This window comes from Myxocyprinus asiaticus, chromosome 36 (genome assembly GCF_019703515.2).
Source record: "Myxocyprinus asiaticus isolate MX2 ecotype Aquarium Trade chromosome 36, UBuf_Myxa_2, whole genome shotgun sequence".
In the NCBI taxonomy this organism is placed as follows: domain Eukaryota; kingdom Metazoa; phylum Chordata; class Actinopteri; order Cypriniformes; family Catostomidae; genus Myxocyprinus; species Myxocyprinus asiaticus.
This window is the reverse complement of record NC_059379.1, coordinates 40,208,455-40,223,473: the sequence shown is the minus strand read 5'-3', so window position 1 is coordinate 40,223,473 and position 15,019 is coordinate 40,208,455. Positions and strand designations below refer to the sequence as shown.

At 40.2% G+C, this 15,019-nt stretch overlaps 1 protein-coding gene across 1 annotated transcript in view; it reads right to left on the bottom strand.

Moving 5' to 3' along the window:
* Positions 1-4,193, bottom strand: part of LOC127427123 (retinoic acid receptor alpha-A) — a 267,816-nt gene extending 263,623 nt beyond the window's left edge. The window contains exon 1 of the mRNA XM_051674514.1: positions 3,995-4,193. The gene's annotated coding sequence lies outside the window, so the exon portion shown is untranslated. The remainder of the gene's footprint in view (positions 1-3,994) is intronic.
* Between the last annotated feature and the right edge of the window lie 10,826 nt (positions 4,194-15,019).

The window sequence follows — 15,019 nt, the reverse complement described above, 5'->3', positions numbered from 1 at the left end:
AGAATAAATAAAAATAAAAGAAATAGCTAGATAAACATCAGTACTGTTAAGTATCAGTCAATGCTGACCATTTAAATAAAGAATAAATCAAATAAAATAAATAGCTAAATAAACATCAGCACTGTTTAGTATCAGTCAAATGCTGACCATTAAAATAAAGAATAAATAAAAATAAAATAAATAGCTAAATAAACATCAGTACTGTTTAGTATCAGTCAAATGCTGACCATTAAAATAAAGAATAAATAAAAATAAAAATAAATAGCTAAATAAACATCAGTATTACTGTTTAGTATCAGTCAAATGCTGACTATATTAATACTGCCGAGTCAAGATAAACAGTGGCAGTGGTGTTACACCATATTCTGCTATACAAGTTCAGCGGAAACTTTCAACGGTGGAAAACCAGACTTTTAAATCTTACATTTTATAAATGACATGACTGGAATTGTTCAGTTAAAGGGGGTACCAAACTGTGAATCCTGAACAAAACAGTTTGGTGAATACATGTTTACACATTAGCTTCCACTCAGCTGACAACAATGAAAGTAGCTACGTGGTTAATTAGTTAGCTATAAGCTCGTTGTCACAGAGAGTAAAAGACGGATGTTGTTTATTTTACTTTCCAGCATTGTGTCTCACCAACTAGGTAATAACATAGTGTGAAATCAACACTCAGCAGACCCAATCCACCACTGCACCGTTGTCTGCTGAGCTGCAAAAAGATGCTGTGATGTTTACCTTTCAATCTGCTACATTACTGACTGCACTGACAAACTATAGCTGGCTAACATAGCAAACAATAGCAAAGATAAACTTGAGTGACATGGTTGTCAGGGACAGGGTTAACATTATATTAGTAATATTGGAAAGGGAAAATGATGGGGTCATTGTTTATTAACTTTCCAGTATGTATTTCACAAACTAGTTAGCAACTTACCACTTAACTCCACCCTGTCTGCAGAACCACTGTCAGCTCAGCTCTGTAAACATTGGAGTCAGAGCTTGCTCTGCTGGACAAACTACGTAATGACACCAATTCAAAAGCATTGTTTTCTGCATTATATGTTCTGAAAAAAGTTTTCATATCTGCGCATATCAGTAAACATATACGCCGATACCGATATATCAGTGAAAAGCTAATATCGAAAAGTTAATATTGGCCGACCGATATATAGGTCAGGCACTAGTTTCAAGAAGAGTTAGACTGATATATATCGTGATATCGATAGTTCCTTTTTGGAATGCTTTGGTTCTACACGTTAATAACGCGTTAACACAAAATTCTTTTTTTTTTTTTTGCCGTTAACACGTAATATGACCCTTTGAATAAACCGAAGTTCATGAGAAGCGAGTCAATTTGGGCAAATGCCATTAATGTCACATGTATTGACCGTCAGGAAAACAGATGGTGGGAGACATTATGCTGACAACTGCACCAAGCATTTGATCAATGTAGCACAGCAGTAGAACGTGACCGCAAAGCACAGATAGAGCTCAGAACTTTGTAACATGATTGCAGCGGCAAAACAGCTGCCATTTGAACACTTGCCTTGCACTGTGAGGCGCGGTACAAAAGTTGCGAGGCGAAATGAAAGTGTGAGCACGAGGCGATCGTCTGTGTTCCGTGACTCAAACCAGCCCATCTGTCACCAACAATCATGCCATGCTCCAAATCACTGAGATAAAATTTTTTCCCCATTCTGATGGTTGATGTGAACATTAACTGAAGCTCCTGACCGTATCTGCATGATTTTATACACTGCACTGCTGCCACACGACTGGCTTATTAGATAATCGCATGGATGATTGTTGGTGCCAGATGGGCTGGTTTGAGTATTTCTGTAACTGCTGATCTCCTGGGATTTTCACACACAACAGTCTCTAGAATTTACTCAGCATGGTGCCAAAAAACATCCAGTGAGCGGCAGTTCTGTGGACGGAAACACTTTATTGATGAGAGAGGTCAACAGAGAATGGCCAGACTGGTTTGAACTGACAAAGTCTACGGTAACTCAGATAACCGCTCTGTACAATTGTGGTGCGAAGTATATCATCTCAGAATGCTATTCTGAGATGCGGGTTGGCGCTGTTTTGGTGGCACGAGGGGGACCTACACAATATTAGGCAGTTTGCATCTGTGTGGCGCAATATTTAACTGCTGTTGCATTGCAATTACTCTCATGTGATTAATGAACCTTACAAAGAACTACATAGGTATTACAGATACTATTTCTAGAATAAAACTGTGGGATCTTGGTATTAGTAAACTGCTGAAATAAACAGAAATTAAAGAAACAGAAAAATCCAATAATTATTAAAATAAATAAATAACAATTTGTGTGTGTGTGGGCAGGTTTAAGCTGTTTACGAGGACTTTTTTGTAGGCTACAAACTGGTAATTACAAGGGTATTATGCTATAAATGTGGTTTATGAGGACATTTCTACTGTCCCTATAATTGAAATCGCTTAAAAAAACATACTACACGATATTTTATTGAAAATGTAAAAATGCAGAAAGTTTTTTGTGAAGGTTAGGTTTAGGGGTAGGGGTAGGGTTAGGGGACAGAATCTATAGTTCGTACTGTATAAAAATCATTATGTCCATGGAGAGTCCTCATAATAATAGCTGCACCAACAATGTGTGTGTGTGTGTGTGTGTGTGTGTGTGTGTGTGTGTGTGTGTGTGTGTGTGTGTATTGTGACGAGGAGGAGGCCGTGGCCGGGCCGTGAAGCACTGCCGGCACTGAATCAGCTCATCAGCGGGAGAGCGAGATAAGGGGCAGCCAGAGACACTGGTTCGAGAGAGAGACGCACGCAGCTGCGTTGCATGTGTGTCTGTTCGTTTATGTTTTATGTTGTGTTTTATCATTAAAATTTTATGTTGACTGTTCAGCCAGTTCCCGCCTCCTCCTTGCCCAACCTTTACTCTGTTACATATATATATATATATATATATATATATATATATATATATATATATATATCACTTTATAGTCACTCAACAATATACACAAATGTGCAACAGTGGGTGAAAGTCTTTGGTGCAGTTCCAAGCAACATAGCAGTCATGACAGTGATGAGACATACAAATTTACAATAAACATCAGATTTACACAACACAATTTACATATCTAATATACACATAATTACACACAACACAATATAAAAAAAATAATATTATACAATGTACAGTATACAGTATACAATGCACACAGTATAGATATTGTATACACAATATACAATGAAAATAATATAAATATGCAGTAAGGTTGAATAGTGGTTGTATTGACATTCAGGCTGTCGGTTGATAGTCAGCTGCCAGTGTGTGTGTGTGTATGTATATATATATATATATATATATGATTTCTGGATTTCTGTATGGAAATTTACATTAAAAACCATGGTAAAACCATCTACCTTCACGGCCACAATTACTTTTAAGCAAGGGTACATACAGGTACATGCCATCTTTAGCAAACTACATAGTTTATAATACACGATCACTGGAATGGAAAATATAGGACTGATAAAATCAACATCAATAAATATACACAGATATCGACATCAACAGATATCAATTAAATATGCAGATTTTGATTTGATTGAAAATACCATAATTACCATATTTTAGCATTTTCTGTCAGAAATGTTCGTGTGAATTTGCGAAAAAAAATAAGCACCAGCCAAGAGTATTAAAATAACCTTAAAATTTGACAACACCATCATGGCTGTGGCTCAAAGCCTAGAGAGATGCCTACTAAGACAGCATTTTTACACATCGACCCCAATGAACTGCGCGCGCAAGAGTAAGCAAATGAAAAGCCTCAAAATACTGTATTCAGCTCAGTGGGCTTTGCGGCGCTGCCCAGATTATTCACCATTATCTGACAGTTCTTGAATTGACATTTTACTAAGTTCACCTCTCAGTGTCATTGTGTTATTGCAGCATTTGCTTTGTAAAAAGAGTAAATGAACAACACGGATAAATACCTGAACCTGTTGACTCCGCCCACCGCCGCCTCACCTCCAGCCGTGGCAGATTGTCCTGGATGATGTCGGAGCAAAGTTCCCCGTCCGCTCCAGAACAGCGGAATAAACGCGGGATTAAGCGCCTTCACACGTGTATGAGTTCAAGTTGAGACAGAGCCCCGCGTGAAGCAGCGGCCATTGGAGATTCATGTGTGCTGTGTGTCTGTGATACCCAACACGAGTCAATGAACCCGCCCCGTTTCCTCAAAATCCCGTTAACTCTCTCATCTCCATCTGTGACAACAGTCTCATCACTGACGGGCCATTTGCTATTCAAACGTACAAAACATTTCAGTAAAAAAACCAAAAAAAAAAAAAAAAACATTATTACATTATATATGCAAATTTCACAAGTTAGATATCACACGATTTTATTGTTTTGTTTATTTTATATATATATATATATATATATATATATATATATATATATATATATATATATATATATATATGTTGTTAGCACAGTTGGAAGAGATATATTTTCCAAATAAAAAAAGAAATAAAAAAGAAAATATGCAGTGAAATATGATACATGGCAATATATGTGAAATACACAGCCTATACATGAATTATTTGTTCATAAATGGTTTTCACTAAAAAAATCATATATGGAACATATATTTCAAAATATTACAAAATGGCCATTTTCAAAGTGCCCTAGAATTTTTACCACCATTCACCACATTAGCTACAGCCCTTTGAATGTGGCCATTCAAATATATAACCAAATGTACTTCAAGGTCCAAAAACTTAGCAACACCAAAGTAATGGTCACAATGTTGGGGAGAGTGGGGCACAAACTATCGCGGGGCTACTTGCAAAACATGTGGTTTAAATTTTTCCACACACACACTTGTAATACAAACTTCATTTGTTAACTTGTTGCCAATTTAACACTGTGTAGAGAAAAAATTGCAGCAAAATGTAAAAAACTTTGGTAGATATCGGCAAAAGTTCATTAAGTAAATATTTTCTATTCTTGGTGATATATATATATATATATATATACACATACATTTTATATTATTAATATTAATATACATATATAGTATTTTTGGACAATATTTATAGGCTGTATTTTGAATATAAATATATAGGCGAAAATATTGTACATACAGTACATACATATTGTATATAGTTGCCATATATTTTCCTGATATAGTTCTGACAATTTTTATATATGGGTCATTCTACAAAAGTGGTAGAAATTCAGGGTTGGGTGAGTTTTAAATTTCTTAACCATTTCTTGCCAAATGTATTTTACATTTGTATTACACTGTATCTGAAATCTATAAATTCACTATGGTACACTGAAATCTTTTTATGAATTTTTTCCATTATTCCTAATTTTAGATTTGGTAAAATTTTAAAAACTTTATTAAAAAAAGTTAAGTCACAATGACAATTGTAGCAATAATATGTTTTCACCAAAACAAGGAACAGCGGTGTTTATGCAAATGTCATCCATTTATTTCCATTCATGGCGAAAACACTCAAAAGGGTAGTTTTCAATCAGATCTTGCATTTCTCTCACAGAACAAGCCGCTGGATGACAATCAGTCAGGCTTCAAAAGTGGACATAAAGACTGCCCTACTGTCTGTCATCGACTCGCTGAAATAGGCGAGAGCTGGATCATGATCGTCTGTCCTTATTTTGCTGGACCTATCTGCAGCCTTCGACACAGTCAACCATCAGATCCTCCTGTGCACCCTCTCTACTCTGGGCATCACAGGAATTGTGCTTGGCTGGTTCAAGTCCTATCGCTTAGGTAAGTCTTTCAATGTAGCCGGGAGAGGTGAGGTGTCCAAGTCAGACCAGCTATATATTGGCATACCTCAGGGCTCAGTGCCTGGACCAATTCTCTTCTCAATATACACAACATCATTGGGACACATCATTAGAGCACATGGGTTCTCTTACCACTGCTAAGTCGATGACACACAGCTTTACTTGTCTTTCCAGCCCAACAACTCCACAGCTCGAATCTTGGCCTGTTTGGCAGACATCCCAGCCTGAATGAAGGATCAGCACCTGCCACTCAACTTAGAGAGAACTGAGCTCCTCGTCTTTCCAGCCAACCCTGCTGTTGAGCACAACATCACCGTTCAGCTTGGTTATCGACAATAACACCTTCCAAAACGGTCAGAAATCTAGGAGTAACCATCGATAACCAACTCAATTTCACAGACCACATCTCAAAGACAGCAGAATCATGTAGATTTGCACTCTACAACATCAGGAAAATAAGACCCTTCCTCTCTGAACATGCTACACAACTCCTTGTTCAGTCACTTGTCATATCTAGACTGTACTGTAATCCTCCCATTGCCGGCCTTCATGCATGTACAATTAGACCTCTGCAAATGATCCAGAATGCAGCAGCACATCTGGTCTTCAATGAAACCAAGAGAGCGCATGTTACACCACTCCTGGTCTCTCTTCACTGGCTGCCGGTTGCTGCACGTATCAAGTTCAAGGCGCTGATGCTGGCATACAGAACAGTCATTGGATCTGCTCCGGCTTACCTAAAATCATTCCTGCAGAACTACATTCCCACCAGAAGCCTGCGGTCTGCAAATAAGTGGTGCCTTGTCATACCAACACAAAGAGGCACCAAATCACTTTCCTGGACTTTCAGCTCTGCTGTACCTAGATGGTGGAACAACCTTCCCAACTCCATCTCTGTCTTCAAAAAAAGGGCTATATATATATATAAATATATACACACACACACACTACCGTTCAAAAGTTTAGGGTCACTTACTCATTCTTTATTTTTTTCACATTTTAGAATAATAGTAAAGTCATCACAACTATGGAATAATAGAATATGGGAATTATGTTGTGACTAAAAAAATCCAAAATAAATCAAAACTATGTTATATTTTAGCATCTTTAAAGTGGCCACCCTAGATTTTGCAGAAATGTACTCTTGGCATTTTCTATACCAACTTCTTGAGGCATCACCCTGGGATGCTTTTTAAACAGTATTGAAGGAGTTCCCATCTATATGCTGGGCACTTAGTGGCTGCTTTTCTTAATTATTCGGTCCAAGTCATCCATTTCAAAAACTTTTTTTTTATTTTTGTAAAATTTTAGTTTTGTAGTTAAATTAAATTAATATGTTGGCACAATTATATTTTTGTCTACAAAACTAATTTCAAACATGTATGCATACGCCTTCAGATCAAAAGGTTTTTAAGATCATGAGAAACTTTTCAGGCAAGTGAACCCAAACTTTTGAACGGTAGAGTCTATACATTACTCTTTTGTAATTCACTTTGGATAAAAGCATCTGCCAAATGAATAAATGTAAATATCGAGAAAGATAAAAAAAAAAAAAAAAAAAAAACTTGGATGGAAATTGGAGACACGTGTTATTGTCACAGTATGTTTCTGTCGTGTTTCCAAGGACTCTTATTTTGAAGTGGTTTTTGTCCTCTGTCTTCTGTTTCCCCTGGAGTACATTTCCCATAATGCACTGCCCTCATCACTGCCATCTGTTCCCCATTGTTCTCACTTGTTCTTCATTCCCTGATTAGCCCTTGTGTGTATAAATATCCATTAGTTTTTCCCCCTCATTGTCAGTTCTTGTATTGTGATGTTTGTAGCTATTTGAGTTCACGTTTGTTTGTTTCACTTTCATCATCTTCATTAAAAGCCTGCAATTAGATTTCTCCCGTCTCATCTCAGCAACTACTCGTTACAGAAGGACTGACCAACATGGATCTAGCAGCTGTCAGAATTCTTCTGCTCAAGCAAGGGGACCGTCCAGTTGAGGATCACGTCCATGAGTTTTTAGAACTAGCGAATTTAGTGCACTATCCTGACCACTCTCTGGTGGTTTTCTTCCGGACCGGTCTGCATAGTGCACTGAAGGAACTGATGCCTCAGGCTGATCCGCACTGGACACTCTGTGAGTATGTGGAGAAGGCTCTGGAACATTGCAGTTCCCCTTACACAGTGGATTATGGTGGGAACCCCGGACCAAAACCTGCATCCACGGCTCCTTGCTCCAAGCTTCCCACGGCTCCTTGCTCCAAGCCTGCTGCGGCCAATGAGCCCACGCCTGCTGCGGACAACGAGCCCGCACCTGCCACGGTCAACGAGCCCGCACCTGCCACGTCCGTCCCAGAGCCAGCGTTGCCAGCCACGTCCGTCCCAGAGCCAGCGTTGCCAGCCTCGTCCATACCAGAGCCAGCGTTCACGCCTTTTTCAGCCCTAGTGGAATTTTCAGGGGGGCCACCACGGCTCCACCCTTCGAGCCTCCCACAGCTGTGCTCATGGTAGTCCGGAAGCGGAGATTGTTCCCCAGTCGCTGCCAGTGTTCACGACCATGGAGGTCAGTTCCCAGTCTTCCATGGCTCCGCCCCTCAGGGCTCCCTCAGCTCTGCCTGCCTTCATCGAGCCTCTCTCGGCTCCGCCCTCAGAATCTTCCATCAAATCCTCCATCCTCTTGTGGTTCCGCCCAACCCTATTCTGGTTCCTTCTCCTGAGTGTCCAGTTTTTGATCCCTCCAGCAGCTCCACCTCCTGACTCTCAAACTCCGGCTCGTCCTGCGGGTCCGACCGCTTTTCATCCTGAGACTCCTCCTCTGACTGCTCTGCCCGCTCCATCTTTGGACCAATCTCCAGCTCCGTCATTGAGATCTCAAGTCTCTACTCCTGCTGCTCCACCTCTGAATCCACCTATGGCTCCACCCCCTAAGTTTCCACCTCCTGCAGCCAAACCACCGAACCCGTTCCCTTCCTAGATCTGCCTCCCAAATCTCCTGTCCCCGCCCTGTGGCCGCCTCCCTGGCCTCCTGTCCCAGTTCCTGCCCTGTGGCCCCTCCCTGGCCTCCTGTCCCGGTTCCTGCCCTGTGGCCACCTTCCAGGCCTCCTGTCCCGGTTCCTCCCCTGTGGCCGCCTCCCAGGCATCCGGATCCTGTAATTTCCCTAAGGCCGCCTCCCAGGCCTCCTGACCCGGTCCCTGCTCTGTGAACACCTCTCAGGCCTCCTGATCTGGTCCCTGCTCTGTGGCCGTCTCCCAGGTCTCCTGACCCTGTCCCCACACTGCGGCCGCCTCCCAGGCCTCCAGTCCCTGCCCTGCGGCCGCCTCCCAGGCCTCCAGTCCCTGCCCTGCGGCCGCCTCCCAGGCCTCCAGTCCCTGCCCTGCGGCCGCCTCCCAGGCCTCCAGTCCCTGCCCTGCGGCCACCTCCCAGGCCTCCCGATTCTATCCCAGCCCTAAGGCCGCCCCCCAAGACTCTCTAATCTATCCCTGCCCTGGGGTTTCCTCCCTGGCCACCTGAGCATCATCCTACCCTCCTCATCTACCTTTTGGGGTGCCAGGAGTTTGGGGGGGGGGTTATGTAACAGTGTGTTTCCATCATGTTTCCAAGAACTCTTATTTTGAAGTGGTTTTTGTCCTCAGTCTTCTGTTTCCCCCGGACTACATTTCCCATAATGCACTGCCCTCATCACTGCCATCTGTTCCCCATTGTTCTCGCCTGTTCTCCATTCCCTCATTAGCCCTTGTGTGTATAAATATCCACTGGATTTTCCCCCTCATTGTCAGTTCTTGTATTGTGATGTCTGTTCCTAATTGAGTTCACGTTTGTTTCACTTTCATCATCTTCATTAAAAACCTGCAATTAGATCCAGCATCTCCCGTCTCATCTCAGCAACTACTCATTACAGTTATGCATCTTGTAAGGTTTTGAGCAGGTTTTGAGTGTCACCCTGTCAGTCAAGTCTTTTATGTATTTAAATTTTCCCTCTTGTTTTCGTCTTAAATTTCATTCTGTTGCCTTTTGTAAGTATTGTTAGTATCTTATGGGGTCATCCTTGATCCTTTGCCTATATTCACGCAGGTGCTCAGCTGTACACTAGAGCATTTTTGCATGTCTTGTGTCTGTCTGTCTGTATTAGTCTATAAGTAAAAATAAAAGTATATTTATGTGTTATGTATATTATTATTATACATAAAATCTGAAATAACTAAATATCACAGCCTAAACAAATACATCAATGCTAAAACAACCAAAGCTTGTTTGGTAATGACAATTTCTTTTTTTTTTTTTCTTTTTTTTTTTGGTATTGACTGTTTCAGGTTTGACCACTTCAAGATAATATTGCTTTTATCTTAAAATGTCAGCACAGTTCAATTCCACTCATTTGAACAGAGGAAAGTCACAAACATGTCATTTTTCTTTTTAAGACTAACAACAAGTTCAATAATGACACTTTTTAAAACACATCCAGGTTTTCTGATTTTACAACACTATTATTTAAAAAAGTTAAACTATATCTACTCACCAAATGGTCCAGTGAGAGGAAATTGCTTAATTTGTCTTCCTGGTCACATGGTTTGGGGAGGGGCAAGTTTTGCTTCAGTCCAGAGAGACACGTTTGTGTGTGTTTCAGTACTGACAAAAAAAAAAAAAAAGAAAGTGGGACAGCAATTTTTCCCACTAAATAAGTTATTTAGAAATTTTTAAAAGGGCAGAAAAACTCATGTCAACTAAATTTCAATAGGACTTGATGGTACATTAGGATGAATGGTTCACCGTTTGTCCGTCCTTGAACCACTTTTGGTAGGTACTAACCACTGCATACCGGGAACACCCCACAAGAACTGCCGTTGTGGAGATGTTCTGACCCAGTTGTCTAGCCATCACAGTTTGGCCCTTGTCAAATTCGCTCAGATCCTTACACTTGCCCATTTGTCCTGCTTCCAACACATGAAATTCAAGAACTGACAGTTCACTTGCTGCCTAATATATCCCACCCCTTGACAGGTGCCACTGTAACAAGATAATAAATGTTATTCACTTCAGCTGTCAGTGGTTTTAATGTTGTGGCTGATCAGTATAATATACATACACTACCGGTCAAAAGTTTTGAAACACTTGACTGAAATGTTTCTCATGATCTCAAAAATTTTTTGATCTGAAGGTGTATGCTTAAATGTTTGAAATTTGTTTTGTAGACAAAAATATAATTGTGCCACCATATTAATTTATTTCATTATAAATCTAAAATGTAATTAAAAAAAAAAGTTTCTGAAATTGATGACTTGGACAAAATATAAAGAAAAGCAGCCAATAAGTGCCCAACATAGATGGGAACTCCTTCAATAATGTTTAAAAAGCATCCCTGGGTGATACCTCAAGAAGTTGGTTGAGAAAATGTCAAGACTACATGTCTGGAAATTCTAGGCACAGGGTGACTACTTTGAAGATGCTAAAATATAACACATTTTGATTTCTTTTAGATTTTTATAGTCACAACATAATTCCCATAGTTCCATTTATGTTATTCAATGGTTTTGATGACTTTACTATTATTCTAAAATGTGAAAAAATAAATTATAATAAAGAATGAGTAAGTGTTTCAAAAATTTTGACAGGTAGTGTATTTATATATATATATATATATATAAGTATATACTGTATATACATGAGGGACAGCATTTTGCACCACTTCTGTAGAATGACTTATAACTTATACTTTAAAGAAAACACAAATAAAATTAAGAAGCATTGCTGTATGCAATATTTCAATCTGTAAGCACCACTAATCTGTTCATATATTTGTTGGGCCTCATGTATTCAGACAGAAGACAAAGGCAGGCCTAACAGTCGTAAAACCTAACTGAGGCCCACTTACAAAGTCATAAATCTTACTGATAAAAACCGCACCAAAATCAAACAAAGGGAGTCCAAAACAGACTACAAATCCCATGAAGCCTTACTCACTAAAGAATCGAACTCTCAACTCCTATTGGATGAGGCACACGACAGAACGCCCCTCAAACATGACATCATCAGGAGCAGAAATACCTCTGAAATGCTTCCGGGATTTGCTTCCAGCAACTTTGCTCGCCGTGTGTAGACGCAGCTCATTGCTGCTCTCAGGTGTAGCCTCATGGCACAAGGAAGTAACGTCCGACTTGAAACTGTGGCCATACAATCTTCATCTCGCTGGACGAATTGAGATTACTCTGTGTTCCACCGAACACTCTAACAGATCCGAAGGAGACTGCCGAGCAATCCGCATCTTCATCCGTTTGCCTGCAGAAGTGAAGAGAGAAAAGATTTCTCTTCCATCTTCAATCAAGTCAACATCGCTGAATTCTCTGCCAGCCCGCCGAGAATCAGCAGCCGTACCGCCCACCGACAGAGCGAGGAAATGGCCTCCCGTCATCACCCGAGCCTCGAGGAACCGAGTCGGAGTTAAAGGACGGATGAACACACATTCTACGTCCTCATACGATTCAAGTAAGAGGTTTACATCTGGGCAGAGATAGAATATTATAGTGTGTTATTCTTGTGTATCAAGGTTATTGCTTGTACAGTTTACGGACCGCCGAGTCCGCTCATTGCTAATAATAATACTCAAGGTATTAATTATCACTAATGAGATTTGCTGTGTTGTAGTCCAACCACATTGGACTGTTGTGCATTTCCGTCATTGCAGGTGAGACCGGCACACTAAGTTTATCCATTAAAGAATCAAAGACAGCGGAACAGTTTACGAGCCGTCCACCGCGTCTCTGAGTGATAAACTAACAGCTGCTTTCTCTCCCACGATCGCGAAATCGGCTTTGGGGCCATCACATTATTCTCTCTCTCTCTCGTACTAACCACACACACACACACACGACCCCTCACAAACATTCTCGCACACATTTTTGGCTAGTAGATAGCTTCGTGATAAAGCTCAGCTTTGTTCCTAAGCTATCGTACAAGTGGATACACGCGGTAAACTGGTAGACGCCATTGACTGATTTCTCTCCGCCCACATTCACGGCCATATTCTCTGGCCGGAAGTCTCGCGTGACATACTCTCCAGGAGAGTCACGTCTGCCATTTTGTGCCCATCCCTCCTTACACACACACACACACACACACACACACACACATACACACACACACACCCTCATGTGTTATAGGATTATTTTGGTTACCATATCTAATCATATCACTGTTTAGTTTGTAGCTGTAAGTCGGAAGTTTATTGACTGCATTGTATTCATTATTAATTGATATTACTGCATAAATAAACTTCGTTATATTTCAAAGAGAAGTGTTTTGGTTTGTTTTGCATACACCTGTGTCTAATGCTGACGGGATGTCAGTGCTCGGATTCAAGCCTTCATTCATTGTTTCTTTTCGAAAATCGATATTCGGATGTCGATTTTCCTAAGAGAACAATCTAATATTGAGACTGTTATACTATCTGGTTATCAGTCCCTGATTCCAGGGTGGTGCCCCGGTGAAATTAATCCTAACTAATATTCTATTGATTTTTTTTTATAATTGATCATTATCTTTGATGATTGTTGAATTTGAAGGATCAATAAGCTAGTGTTCATTTTAATTAATGTTCCATCGATGTTAACAATTAACGATTATCTTTGATACTTGTTGATTTAAAGGATTAAAAAAAGTTAACATTGATTCAAATCAATGTTCTATTGATTTTAATAATTAATAATTGTCTTTGATAATTATTAATTATTGCTAATAACCAAACCCACTCCTAAACATAGAGCACGACGTTTACTAGAGCCCCATATGAGGTTTTAATGAGTTAGATTCTATTATTTAATTTAAATATTAATTAATAACTAAAGAAATAATTATTAATTATTTCTGATAGTAACACTGATCTAAACAACCAGTAAAGCCCTACATATTGCATCATATATTGTTTGTAAATTACTTACTAATAAAATATATTATGAAATGTTGCTGAAAATTTAAATACCTGTAAAGCAGAACAGATGCAATGTTTATACTGTTTAACAAAATGTATATATGCAATGATAAATTGAAGTTAAATGAAGTCATTCTCACAGTATTGGGTCTTACGTAAATCAGTATGATTTCATGAATAATTAGATATCATACTGTAAAAGAGAAGTCTGCATGTCTGAATACAGGGTAGTTCTGACAATACATCAAATAACACGTTTGTGTTAAATCACTCAGGAGACTTCAATGGAAAATTACCAAAAATATAAGTTTGAGGGGTCCTTGGCAATGCAGTCATTGGTGTAGAGGGAGAAGAGCACACATCCCTGGGGGGCACCAGTGCTGAATGTACAGGTGCTGGAAGTGAGTTTCCCCTGTCTCACAAGCTGCTGCCTGTCTGTCAGAAAGCTGGTAATTCACTGGCAGATAGACATGGGAACAGAGAGTTGGTGTAATTTATTCTGGAGTATAGCTAGGATGATGGTGTTGAAAGCTGAACTGAAGTCCACAAAAAGGATCCTTGCATATGTCCCTGGTCTGTCCAGATGTTGCAGGATATGATGCAATCCCATGTTGACTGCATCATCCACAGACCTGTTTGCTCGATAAGCAAATTGAAGGGGGTCTAGAAAGGGTCCAGTGATGTTCTTCAGGTGGGCCAACTCCAGTCTCTCAAATGATTTCATGACCACAGACGTCAGGGTGACAGGTCTGTAGTCATTAAGTCCTGTGATTTTTGGTTTCTTTGGGATGGGGATGATAGTGGAACATTTGAAGCAGCATGGGACTTCACACTGCTCCAGTGATCTATTGAAGATCTGTGTGAAGATGGGAGCAAGATGGTTAGCACAGGATCTAAGACATGCAGGTGAAACGCCATCTGGGCCCTGTGCTTTCCTTATCCTTTGTAGTCAAAAGACGCGGCTCACATCATCTTCACAGATCTTAAGTGCAGGTTGAGTAGCAGGATGGGGGAGGAGGGGGGTTGCAGGAGGTGTTGGTGTTTGTGTGAAGTGAAGTTCAGAGTGGGTGTTGGGTGTGAGATTGGGCCTTTCAAATCTACAGTAGAACACATTCAGGTCGTCAGCCAGTTGTTGGTCCACCACAGGATTGGGGTCAGGAGTCTTGTAATTCGTAAGTTGTTTCATGCCACTCCACACTGATGCAGGGTCGATAGCTGAAAACTTGTTTTTCAGCTTCTCAGAGTATCTTTTTTAGCCACTCTGATTCCCTTATTCAGTGTGTT